General features: G+C 38.5%; 1 non-coding gene across 1 annotated transcript; it reads right to left on the bottom strand.

The window, feature by feature from the left end:
- Nucleotides 1–12670: 12670 nt before the first annotated feature.
- Nucleotides 12671–12742, bottom strand: TRNAC-GCA (transfer RNA cysteine (anticodon GCA)). Its single transcript has one exon. It is a non-coding gene; the product is annotated as a tRNA-Cys (tRNA).
- Nucleotides 12743–13889: the final 1147 nt, after the last annotated feature.

The following is a 13889-nucleotide window of genomic DNA, read 5'->3' as shown; positions in this document are numbered from 1 at the left end:
TGGAGAATACCTTTGGGGAACATTTAATGTTTATTCTCCCAAGCATAGAGTGCCCTACTATATGGTCAATAATTTCCTATGACAACAATAGCAGCATTCAAGAGGATAATGTTAAGTAGGATATTTTCTTCCAGAAAAATGCCATTTGCATTGCTTTGTATACATGAGTTAAGACTTAGTTTCCCATTTGTACATATATATATATATATACACATATGTACTTATCTCTCCACTTCCTTACACACATTTCAATTTACATTGTTAGACATGTTATGCAGTCTTGTAAATAGCGCATGATTAAAGACAAAACAATTATTTCTCCACATGGTTTATATCTCCAAATGGATAGGATAGTGCAGTAAAATATTTAACTTTCATTTGCGGTATAATCACCCAAAATTTCCAAATCATCTCATACTCCTAAGTCAATAGGTTGTTATAATACCCACAAAATAACAGGGCATTTTTTTTTCTTAATGTAGAAGAAAGAACAATCAGTTAAAATTAGTGACACTATTTACATTTATATACTTTGCCACTAGTAGAAAAAGATAGTTGTAACATTTTCTGGCCTCATCTCCCAACACTCTTCCACATATAATCTATTGTCATAGTTGACCCAGGTTGCTTTAACAAAATACCAGAGACTGGGTATCTTAAACAATAGATACGTAAATTTATCACTGGTTTGGAGGCTGGGAAGTTCAAGATCAAAATAGATTGAGAGGACAAGAGCAGGACTGATGAGCAGGATGTTGCTGACAAATTTAGCTCCCCAGTGAGAGTCTTCTTTCTGGCTAGCCGAAAGCCACCTTCCTACTGCGGCCTTACATAGTGGAAAGACAGTTGTCTAGTGTCTTTCAGAAGTGAAAGTGTTAGTTGCTCAGTAATGTCTGACTCCTTGCGACCCCAAGGACTGTAACCTGCCAGATTCCTCTGTCCATGGGATTTCCCAGGCAAGAATACTCAAGTGGGTTGCCATTCCCTTCTTCCAGGGGATCTTCCCAACCCAGGGATTGAACCTGTGTCTCTGCATTGCAGGCAGATTCTTTACCATCTGAGCCACTAGAGAAGCCCCAGGTTACTTTAATATAAGGACATGAATCCCATCATGGGGCTCTACCTTCATGTTCTCATCTCAGCCCAAAGGCCCCACCTTCAAATACCATCGCTTAGAGAGTTGGGACATCAACAAATGAATTCATGCGAGACACAAACATTCAGTCCTTAACATTTATGCTCCACTTACATATTTATCACATTTGGAATGTTCTCCCTCTTTCTCTCCCTATCAAGACTGCCCATTCTTCAAAGCTCAGTAAAGTTTCCTTCTTGTTAAAGACTTCTTAAATCTTTCCTAAACAGTTTTAATATCTCTTTCTTTTGAACTCCCTTTTAAACATTGTGTTTTTCTTCCCAGACTCACATTTACTTGTAGTATATCCAGTCATGTACTTATCTAAGTCATACTGCTAGATTATCAGTGTGTTATGGAGAAGAAATGTATCTTAATCATATTCATATCCCCTGCAGCACTTTGCAAAATGTTTAGAATCAAAAGAGAATTCAAGAATGTTTATGAAATTGGATCATAAAAATTGTTAAACCTGGACAGGGACTTGGAAAAAACCGTAAGATTATTTCTGGGAAAAAAAAAATATCAGCATGACACCATACTGTAATTCAACTATACTTCAATAAACAATAAATTAAAAAATTAGCAGCAAAATATAATACAATATCCAATTATTTAAGCATCAAAAATCAAGCAAAGTGAACACTATTTTAGAAACAAAGGAGAGAGGAATAAAGAACTAAATTTTAGTATTAAGCCAGAGTTGGCAGTTACTAGGGTATAGAGAAAAGTGAAGGTGAAGTCACTCTGTCATGTCCGACTCCTAGCGACCCCATAGACGGCAGGCCAACAGGCTCCTCCATCCATGGGATTTTCCAGGCAAGAGTACTGGAGTGGGTTGCCATTGGCCAACTCCAGTGTTCTTGCCTGGAGAATCCCAGGGATGGGGGAGCCTGGTGGGCTGCCGTCTGTGGGGTCGCACAGAGTGGGACATGACTGAAGTGACTTAGCAGCAGCAGCAGGACTTAGAGAATTTCTTATTCTCATTATGTGGCAAGCAGGAGAGAACCAGATTGAAGTTATGTTGGAAAGAGCTAAGGAGGAGCCACACATGAAACTCTTTTTGCTTGAAATGCCTTTTCTCTTTTTCTTTATCTAATTCTCCTCAACCCCCAAAATGATGCAGATGTTACTTTCTCTTAGGCTCCTCCAGGTCTGTGTGGAACATCTAAGAACCCATTAGTAGTCTGTATGGATTTGAATGTTTCTCTGCAAGATGAGGATTTCTTTAGAGTAGGAATTTTCCCTGGTGGCTCAGATGCTAAAGAATCTGCCTGCAATGCAGGACACCTAGGTTCCATCACTGGGTTGGGAAGATCCGCTGGAGGAGGGCAAGGCAACCCACTCCTGTATTCTTGCCTAGAGAATACACATGGACAGGGAACCTGGCAGGCTACAGTCCATGGGATTGCAAAGAGTCAGACACGACTGAGCGACGAAGCACAGGAATTTTACAAATCTGCATGTTCAGCTTAAGCCAGTGTTTGGCACATACTAGATGCTTAGTAACTATGTGTTAATTGAGTTTATTAAACTGCTTCCACTATCTGCTGGCTTGTAATCCTAGTAAGTCATCTATCTTTGAACATCAGTCTCCATATATACAAAGTGGAGCTCAAGATTGAGATGAAGCTAAGGTTGTGATGAAGCTCAGTCAAGATAATGAAGATAAAATATATGGTATTATTACTACATATACACTATGAACTATTTTAACATGTATAAAACATCAATTTTTAATCAATTATGACATTTTGATTTCATTTCTACCCAGGATGTTTTAGGAACTCTTCTCCCTACAAATTACTCAGCATCCAGAATTATCATTAGGAAGTAAAAGCAATACTGTTGCATATTTTATAAACATAATTTTTTATTATACATCATTTCTCTACTCCACTGAAGTAAAGTGAAAGTTACTCAGCTGTGTCCAACTCTTTGCAACCTCGTGGACTATAGAGTCCATAGAATTCTCCAGGCCAGAATACTGGAGTGGGAAGCCTTTCCCTTTTCCAGAGGATCTTTCCCAACCCAGGCATCAAACTCAGGTCTCCCACACTGCAGGCAGATTCTTTACCAATTAAAGCTATCAGGGAAGCCCCTCTCTACTACATTATCAAAGTTAATTAAAAACTGACAGATGAACTTACACTTCTATCATACATGCTTAACTGTCAAAAAAAAAAATACACTCTCACTGCAAATAGCAAGGCATTAAACAACAGGGAACACAGGACTGTGATCCTGAGAGAAAGTAAAGAAAGTAACCCCCATAACCGCACAATTTACTGCCTGGAAGCAGTTTACAGACCATGACAGAGAGTGAGGGGACCCACACAAAGCGTGACAGTCTCAGTGACTTGAGGATACAGAGATCTGAGTTCATGAACACAGAGTCACTTCTGTTGGTTGGTGGGACATGAGTGAAAAGGGAGCTGAACTGAGAGGTTGTCCTGGAGAACTGCATGTAGGTCCCCTTCAACCTTTAGTTGAACACAGATCTATACATTAGGTGGAAACATCCACAAAGCTGAGAAAAGAACCTCTAGGAGACGGTATGCCAAAACACATCTAGAGTTCACACAAAGCTGGGAATGTTTGTAGTCCCATCAGCCAAAAGGGAGTGACCTCATAATACATGAGGACACTGGGCAGAGTCCTTAGCACAGTATCGATTTTAAAATATTGTTTGAAAGTTTCAAAGTGACCCCAGATAATTTAACTATGAGATATTTTACCAAAGAGAAATAAAAACATACATCTACACAAAGATCCGTTCTTGAATGGTCACAGCAGCTTTATTCAATGCAACCAAACAATGACTATCAACTGATGAACAGATGAAATAATTGTGGTCTATCTGTACAATGAAATACCATGCCAAAAAAGAAACATAAGAAAGCAACTATGGGTATACACACAAAAAGGCATGTATGAATCTCAAAAACATCATGTGAGGGGTAAGACACTAGAACCAAAGACTACATTCTATACAATTTCATTTATATAAGATTCTTTAAAAAGGCAAGGTACAGTGAAAGAATGTAGATCAGTGTTGGAAAATGGATAAGGGTGAGGAAAGAAGTTTTTCTGCATAAGAGAATTTGGGGGGATGATATGAACATTCTGTCTTTGTTTTGGTGGTTATATTTGAGTATGTACATTTTTCAAAGTTCATCAAATTGTGTGTTCACCTAAATGGATGAAATTCATTGCATATTAATGATTATTTGATAGTTTATTTAAAAAACTGACCATATGTCCAAAAAAGTATCATTTAGGCTTTTTATTTACATATTTTTAGTCCTCCACTGAACTCATTTTTAAGCTTTTTAGTTTGGCCTCAGTATCCAATACGTGCTATATAGCCGTCATTAGTTTCAACAAAGAGGAGGAAAATGAATCGGAGAAGGCGATGGCACCCTACTCCAGTACTCTTGCCTGGAAAATCCCATGGGCAGAGAAACCTGGCAGTCCATGGGGTCGCAAAGAATCGGACAGGACTGAGCGACTTCACTTTTCACTTTCCACTTTCATGCATTGGAGAAGGAAATGGCAACCCACTCCAGTGTTCTTATCTGGAAAATCCCAGGGATGGGGGAACCTGGTGGGCTGCCGTCTATGGGGTCACACAGAGTCGGACAAGACTGAAGTGACTTAGCAGCAGCAGCAGCAGCAGCAGGAAATGAATATGAAAAGTGGAATTTTGTTTCATTCTCTGTGATAGAAAGGGGCAAACCCATGAGAACTGGGAATGGCTACTGAGTAATTCAATCAACAGGTTCGCTCTAAATTTTAAATATAAAGTAGAATAATTCTTAATATAGTAGGGATATCAAGTTTTCTCAGGATAAGCCAGTTCAAATAGTCAAAGCATGATGCATTTAGTTAACTGTATCACCTAATTAACTAGAAGAGTACTTTGTTTCATTTCATAAAAACTTTTAGACACAAGAATCTTTCTTTCCTAATTAAGTACAAGATAAGGAATGTATTTAAATTTTGTTTTCATTAATACTGAATCTTCCAGGGCTCAGATTTGTCACCCTGGTGTTCTTATAAGAATTATAAGCATTGTCTGTAAAGCATCTAACATAGTGCCAAATCGAGAGCAGATGCCCCAGAATTCTAATTTAGCATCAATTTATCATCATCATTACCCTTATGTGGCTTTTTTTCCAGAAATTCTAGAATTTGAATTTGCTTATTTATTTAATTTTTCCCTAAATTGTCTATGAATTCTTAAAAAAAAAAATGTACCCCTTCTGCTCTAAAAGGGAGTGGGGGAGGATGATTAATGAGATTTCAATCTTAGTCATTTCTAGTTAGCCAAAGTCTTATTATGCTTTGGACAATAGCATCACATTGCTGTTTCAGTAGGGTTATTGGACTCTAAAACAGTTCTCTAATGCATTTTAGGCTAAAATCAAATTCATAGCTTTTATTTAATTGTCCTTTATTCTTATGAAGTTATGGAGGTTCTTAGGTATTATTTCCACATTTATCATAAGCATCTATAGGGGTTTCTAGACGATTGAACTAATTGGAGATCTGTAATAATATATTATGGCTCATCTGGTTGTACTTTTCAAGATCTTATTCTGTCCATAATTGTGAGTCTTCTTTCACATTTTTCCAGTGGTAATAATAATAATAATAATTGATGACAGCAAAAGTAATAAAACTAGTCTTAATATTGTATACTGTAAAGCAGTGGTTGTTTAAGCTTGTCAAGACATTTTCTAAATAAATGTTTTCAAAAAACAATAACCAGACTCTCTGAACCATCATGTAATGCCAGAAAGAAGGTCATATAACTTTCCCATAAAAATCCTTTGTTTTTTGCATCAGGTAAAATGCTCCACAATAATTGTATTGGCTGTCCATCACAGCGCCTCAGGGAAGCATGCTGCTAACAGGGTCATTTCTCCTTCACAGTTGAGGATACTGAAGCATAGACACATTAGTGGTAACTTGTCCAAATCAACACCGTGAACTAGTGAACCACATCACTGTGTGACAACGACACCACTCAAAGGCAGGCACCACACAGGAAAAGGCATGGTGAAGGTTAATTTCAGATTAAACTGGGGCAGCATGCATGTTGGGTCATCTTGGGAAGATGTGCTAAAATTCACAGAGACAAGGTTAGTCATGGTTCATAAACCTTACCTGAGAGTGTTCTCTGATGTATGTTTAGGCATTCAACTTTATTTTCACAAAATAGTTGTGGCAGGAAGACTGTCTTTTATTGTCAAAGTGAAGATAGACTTCACTTTTCCTTCTTCCTAATAAGTATCAACAGCTTCATCCACTTTGTTGAGTCTATTCTGTTCACACACAAAAAAAAGATTTTCAATTTCTTTTTATACTAAAATTGTATGAAAGTAATAAAGTTATGCCTGTTGGTTACACACTCATGAGCTCTTTCCAGTAGCATAGCTTCACAGCAGCTGGACTCACTCAGCCAGAGCAGTTAATTGCAGAGAGCAAGCAGAGCCTTTCTTAGCAGACCCATCCAGAAAGTGCCAAGGTCCAAGTTGCCCTACACAGACTCCCTAGAGTGCCATGAATCCCAGATTCATTTCTCTCTCTCTTTGTCTCTCTCTCCACCCCTTCTCTTTCCCTCTCCCTTACCCTTTTCCTCTTTTTAACTTTATTTCTAGTTTTAAAAAGGAAAACTAGAATGCAGCAAGGATAAATTCTTTTACAATTATTCCACGGTGAAGAGATGTGGATCTCTTTATTTTTCATGTCTCCAGACTTGCAAGATCTAAGGTATTGACTACAGCAAATAGTAGACAATGATGAATATTTCCAGGCTCTATATTAATTCCAAAGCCACTTATAGTTAAGCATTCTAAAAATGTTAGTATTCATCTTAGCAAGCTAATATCAATTCATGATATTTCATTGAGGTAATGGGAATATATACACTGATTTATCAAAGGAAGATAAGGATGAATGCCAATGAAATCCATTTTATTGTATGATGAATACTAATTTTGTAGGGCATGCCTCTACATTTATACCTTGCAATAATGCTTTGATTCCTACCAGCACAATGTGAATATTTGTGCATAATTTCACATCTTGAATGATTTCTGTCTCAAATTTTCTTTAAGTTAAAATGTATAACTTTAGCAATACCAAATGCTGGTGAGGATTTGAAGCAATCAGAATTCTCATACATTGTTGATGGGGGCATAAAATGGTGCACCCAACTAGGAATAATTCAACAGTTAAAGTCAAACACATATACTTGTTCATCAGTTACATTCCTAGGGGTTTACTCAGAGAAATAAAAACACATGTCCACATAAAGAACTGTATAAGAACGTTCATAGCAGTTTTATTCATAATAGCCAAAAAATGAAACAAGTCAAGTATTCATCAATTATAGAAAGAGCAAATAAATTATTGCTGTCTACACACAATATGATACTTTTCCGTATACAAAAGAATGGACTACTGATATAGCCAACAGCAGAGATGAATCTCAAAAGCATTAAGCTGAGTAAAAAGAGTTGGACATGAACATGCATAATATATGATTTTATCAATGTAAAGTTCAGAAACATACAAAAGTAACCTTTGGTGATGGAAGTCAAATATTGGTTGCCTATGGTAGAGAGTGATTTTATTAGGAAAGAAGTCCAGAGAACTTCCTGTGGTTTTAGAAATGTTCTAGGTTTTGTTGCAGGTGTAAGTTATATGGATTAATATTATTTGTCTGCATTTGTTGAACTATATACTTTTAAGACCTGTGCATTTCACTGTGTATAAATTACACCAACACCCCTGCCTCCAGTATAGCTTCAATTCTGCTTCTGCATTCTCTTATCATTAGGCTTTCCTTGTCCCCTCTCACACCTCACCTTGACCCCTGAAACCTTTCCCTAGGTTTCCATAAGAGCCTCCTGTGAACTCACCTCACAGCTTTGCACTGCTCATATGTCTTTCCCATCAAGTTACATTTCCCTTATAACTTAAGTGATCCCTTTCTGGGATTCTAATTTCTTTTCACCATCATAAATAAATCAATATTCAAACTTTGTTTTTCCTCTTGGAAAAAAACTGCTATGAATGTTCTTATACAGTTCTTTATGTGGACATGTGTTTGTATTTCTCTGAGTAAACCCCTAGGAATGTAACTGATGAAAAAGAATATATGTTTAACTTTAACTGTTGAATTATTCCTAATTGGGTGCATCATTTTATGCCCCCATCAACAATGTATTGAGAGTTCTGATTGCTTCAAATCCTCACCAGCATTTGGTATTGCTAAAGTTATACATTTTAACTTAAGGAAAATCTGAGACAGAAATCATTCAAGACGTAAAATTATGCACAAATATTCACATTGTGCTGGTAGGAATCAAAGCTGAGGTTTCAGGTCTTGATGACTGTGACAAGTCTTCCTTCAAAAAGAGCTCATTTCAATATGGTGGTTGCTTTAGTTGTGTTTGACTTTCCCACCTCATGAACTGTAGCCCACCAGGCTCCTTTGTCCATGGGATTCTCCAAGCAAGAATACTGGAGTCTGGCAGAGGCCAACACAATATTGTAAACCAATTATCTATCCTCCAATTAAAAAATAAAAAAAACAAAAGGAACACTGGAGTGGGTTGCCCTGCCCTCCTCCAGGAGATCTTCCCCACACAGGAATCAAACTTGCGTCTCCTGTCTCCTGCTTTGGCTGCCGCCACCTGGGAAGCCCCCTCAGCAATGTACGCATCAGCTCAAGTGTCTGGCCTCTCGCCCTCAGTTTCTGCACTGTGTGGCCGCAGGCCTGGCCCCAAGCAGGTCTGCTTCACAAGTGGTCACCTTCAATAGATGTCACACCAGCTGCGCTAAGCATCAGTGGGCTTTTGAACTCAGCTTCAGGAGAGTCAGACTCCGAGGACAGAGGCAGAGCAGGGCTGGGGTGGGGACTCTGGAGCCACTTGGCCCACAATTTGAGAGCTTACTTTTCTCGCTACCTGCCAGTGACCTTTACCAAGGAAACTGGCTCACGCTCAGTCCCACGCAGCTGACTGTGCTGGTGAACAGACGCAGGGTGAGCACAGGCTTGGGCAATTGAGAGTGTGATTGTGCCTGCTCAAGCCTGCCGAATGTCACCAGAGCCCTCCCATGAGGGTCCTGAAAGAGGAGTCTTGTAAATCTAGAGTCCAGACCAGCGCTCAGTTCTGGTGCCCACCAGGAAGCCCAGATGGAGCACCTGAGGCCCGGAGCAAAGGAATGAAGTCGGTCTGTGTGTGCTGGGCCCGGGCACATGTCCTCTCAGTAACATGATGGCACCCTTAATAGACGTTAAGCAGAGAAGGGTCACCATGTAGTATGTGTTTTATAAAGTAATGTGTGAGAATTAGGGACTTCATTGGTGAGCTATGATGCTATTATGAAGGAGGTAACACTAAGACAGGTGGATGCCATTTATCTGTGTCTCTTCTACACCAAAGAATTTGTCATTTGTAGCCCTGGGCAATGCCTTCCTGTGACAGCTAGGAGTTTGCTCTTCACTGTTCCAGTACCAGGAAGGTCACCTGCAGTCAACTTTGGCACTTTCTAGGTTCCTGGGGGCTCAGATGGTAAAGAATATGCTTGCAATGCAGGAGACCTGGGTCCATCCCTGGTGGGGGAGATGGCCTGGAGAAGGGGATTACCCACTCCAGTATTCTTGCCTGGAAAATCTCGTGGGCAGAGGAGCCTGGTGGGCTCCATTTCATGGGGTCAGGAACTTAACACGACTGAACGGTTAAGCAGAGCAGCATCCACGCTTAAGTCATTGATGTCAGTCTTGCCACAGTGCCTGGCATTATGTGAGCATAACGTTTTTTCTGGGGGTTTGAGTTTGCCAAAATGAGAACAAAGCAAATAAAGAAAAAATTGCCAGACTTTCTACAAATGCTAAAGTGTATGGTGTCTTACTGTATTCTCTGGCAATTACTATACAGTCCCAGGACATGAAGTCACACCTTGGTTTCCAACATGATGATCTCCATAGAACGATTTCACTGAATTTAGAGATGTGGGGAAGAAAATCCCACTTCACACTTCATAAATTTGGGGCTACTGTTACTTTAGTATGGCTTCTTTATATTCCACTTTATTATGACTGTATCTCTATAAATGCAAACACTGTTTCTGTGGATATAATTTCATAAAGCAAAACTATCTTCTATCTTTAGCAGTGAAATTCAAGTGGCAACTATGACAAGCAAAGAAAAATGAATGTAGTTAACTTCAACCATCCCTGCTCATCTAAAAGCTTATGTCAGTTTCTAAATAAGCTTTTCATTTTTCTATTCAGTCTGCTGATCTTTGTTGATTTACAGCATGAATGAGCATGGCACATTGCAACTTGTATAGTGTATTTTTCCTAAATAATAAAACATTTATTGCAGACACATCAAGCTAACTAGAGGCTCTAAATTATTGTGGCAATGAAGTGCCGTGTTAACAACTCATTTACATCCTTCTGGTGACTCTCCATTACCAAGGTAAGTAATTTAATTCCATCTAGGAACAATGACTTTGCAAAGTGTAGTTACTGCAATTTGGAAAAAAAAATATTTAAATAAGATTAGAAAGTATGATTAGATCATTCCAACTAAATACAAATGAAGTATTTAGCCAGGATGGAATGAATTATTTCCTACAATTTTTGGTGAAGATGTGCTAAAATACCTTCAGAAAGCTTTATATTATATGCTCAGCCATCTATGCTCAATGTATATTACTTGTGAATGTCTGTTTTATCAATTCAGTATGATGCTCTCTCATTCATTTTAATTTTTACTTCTCACTCTGAGTAAGTTTCAAAAGGTTGAGTTAGTAGTATATTCCTCATGATCAGGACTATAACACTTCAAAAGTGAGGGCGTACATCCACCTTACTGGGCTTCCTAGGTGGCTCAGTGGTAAAGAATCCACCTCCAATGGGAGACACTTGGATTAGATCCCTGTGTTGGGAAGGTCTCCTGGAGAAGGAAATGGCAACTAACTCCAGTATTCTTGCCTGGGAAATCTCTTGGAGAAAGGAGCCTGGTGGGCTACAGTATATGAGGTCACAAAGAGTCAGACATGACTTAGCAAATAAATGACAACAATCCCCCTTATTGCTTGTGCAGGTCTCTTTCATATATGTGCACAAGCCATCATGTTGATATGAGGTCCGTCTCTTATTTAGTCCCGTCTTCCTTCACCCTAGATCCTGATTCTCATTGATGTTCCTGGACCCCTACTAAGTACCTGTTTTGATGTATTTAGATATATCTTTGCGCATGCATTTTTTTCAAATATAGTGCTTTTGTGACTATGTATGTGTTTTGAGTTTATGTAAACAATATTGCTCTGTTTCTTACTTTATTCCTTCAATACAGTTTTTATAAGCATCCGTTTATCTCTTATACCATGAGTTTGTGGCTTCTAACTGCAGCTTCCACATTTCCTTAAGTATTCCCCAAATAGATTCCTTCCAACTCCCTGCTATGCTAGATAATGAATACCTTCATAAGTCTTTTTATAAACCTATGAAAGAATTTCTCTGGGTTATATTGCAGAAGTGAGCTTCCTGAGACCCACTCAGATAGCATGTGCATATGTTCAGCGAGGATGAACACATAGCATAAGGATGAATCCATGCTCGTAAGTGTGTATACATTCACAGCAAGGTTATGGAGAGGTGCACAGAACTGAAGAAGAATGAAGACTTGTTAAGAACATGCTAAGGATGGGCAGTGATAAACATATTCTTAAATCAAGATGGCCAAATACACAGTACATACACTCAGAATGTATATACACTTAGAACAGATGACCAAGTGTACACTCGGTACAGATGACTGAGTGTACAGATGTAATTAAGTGTGTAGATGTACATAATTGCTGGTAAGATTGTTGTTTAGAATAGGTATAATCTTACCAGCAGCGCATGTTCCTATCCCCTCATAATCGCTACAAGTTATGCTGTACTGATAATTTCATTTTGCTTTTAACATGGATAAACCATTATTTTATTTTTACTGTATTTATCATATATCTGATGAGTTTGAGTACTTTATGATACTCGCAGTCAGTTTGGGCTTCCCTTTCTGTGAATTATAAGTATAAAACATTTGCACATTTGAATTGTTTTTCTGTCATTTTTTTAATTGTGATTTCAGGAATTCCTTCCGTATATGTTTTATTATGGGCTTCCCAAGTGGCGCTAGTGGTAAAGAACCTGCTGCCAATGCAGGAGATGTAAGAGACATGGGTTTGATCCCTGGATTGAGAAAATCCCCTGGAAGACAGCATGGCAACTCACTCCAGTATTCTTGCCTGGAGAATCTCATGGACAGAGGAGCCTGGGGGGGCATAGTCAAAAGGGTCACAAAGAGTTGGACATGACTGAAGTGACTTAAATGAAGTCACTCAGTCATGTCCAACTCTTTGCGACCCCATGGACTGTATCTTACAAGGCTTCTCTGTCCATGGAATTTTCCAGGCAAGAGTACTGGAGTGGGTTGCCATTTCCTTCTCCAGGGGATCTTCCCAACCCAGGGATCGAACCTGGGTCTCCTGCATTGCAGGCAGACACTTTACCATCTGAGCTACCAGGGAAGCCTCTGAAGTGACTTAGCAAGCATGCAAAGATGTATTGTTATATAATTATATAGAAATACAGCATATTATATATCACATAATACATAATATGTCATTCATGGATAGTGGTAGTTAATTCCATACAGTAAAATCCATTCATTGTTTTGCACAGTGAGTTTTCGTTTGGGAATTTTATCCAAGACTATCCCTTCCTATGCTCCAAGCTACAGGAGTATTCCTCCTGTTAGTACAATAGTTTCATAGTTTATCTTTTGCACGTAGATATGTACACCATCAGAACTGGTTTTTTTTTTTTTGCGTGTACAATGTAAATTAGTGACCCAAGCTTATTTATTTTTTAATAAATAGTAAGCAGTTTCTAAACACACATTTCTAAATAACACATACATGTACTTGTGCTATATTTATCATCATTTTTTCTCACGTATAAGTGGATCTTATTGTGACTTCTATTCCTTTGGTATACTTATTCCTCAGAAAACAACATGCTATTTTTACAAAATCTAAATATTTGGAAGAGAGACTCCCTCTTCACTCTCCCTTTTATGGATCATTATTTAACCATATAAAGGCTAAAAGGCGTTTATCAGTTCCTAAAAATATTCCTCTGTTTCTATTTGATTGCCTTGATTTAAAAAATTCATTTAAGGAAAATGTATGTCTTATAATCAGCAGTCACCAATCTTTTTGCCACTAGGCACTGGTTTCATGGAAGATACTTTTTTTCCAGGAACAGGGGACCGGGTAGGGAGGGGAGATGGTTTTGGATGGTTTTAGTTTTACCCTTTGCTCACCTTTTACTGTGTAGCTGGTTTGCTCACAGGCCACAGACCAGTACTAGTCCATGGCCCTGGGAGCTGGAGACCCCTGTTTATGGTGATAAGTTGCTCCATCCATAAATGTGGATAATCTTCCCATACAGTTAGATCCGTTTTTAAATCCTGTAATAAGGGCATTAATTGTTGATATCGTCAAGTCAGTGTTCATCCTTTGTTAGGTTAATTTATAGATATGTGACAATTATTGTCACTTTTGTAAACTGCACCTTATTTAACCTATTGCATTTTTCATTTGGTTATTGCTGCTATAGAGTAGGGATCAGCAAGTTTGTTCCTGTAAAAGACCGGATAGTAAATAATTTGGG

This window comes from Ovis aries, chromosome 1 (genome assembly GCF_016772045.2).
Source record: "Ovis aries strain OAR_USU_Benz2616 breed Rambouillet chromosome 1, ARS-UI_Ramb_v3.0, whole genome shotgun sequence".
NCBI lineage: Eukaryota > Metazoa > Chordata > Mammalia > Artiodactyla > Bovidae > Ovis > Ovis aries.
This window is presented reverse-complemented; position numbering and strand designations above follow the sequence as displayed.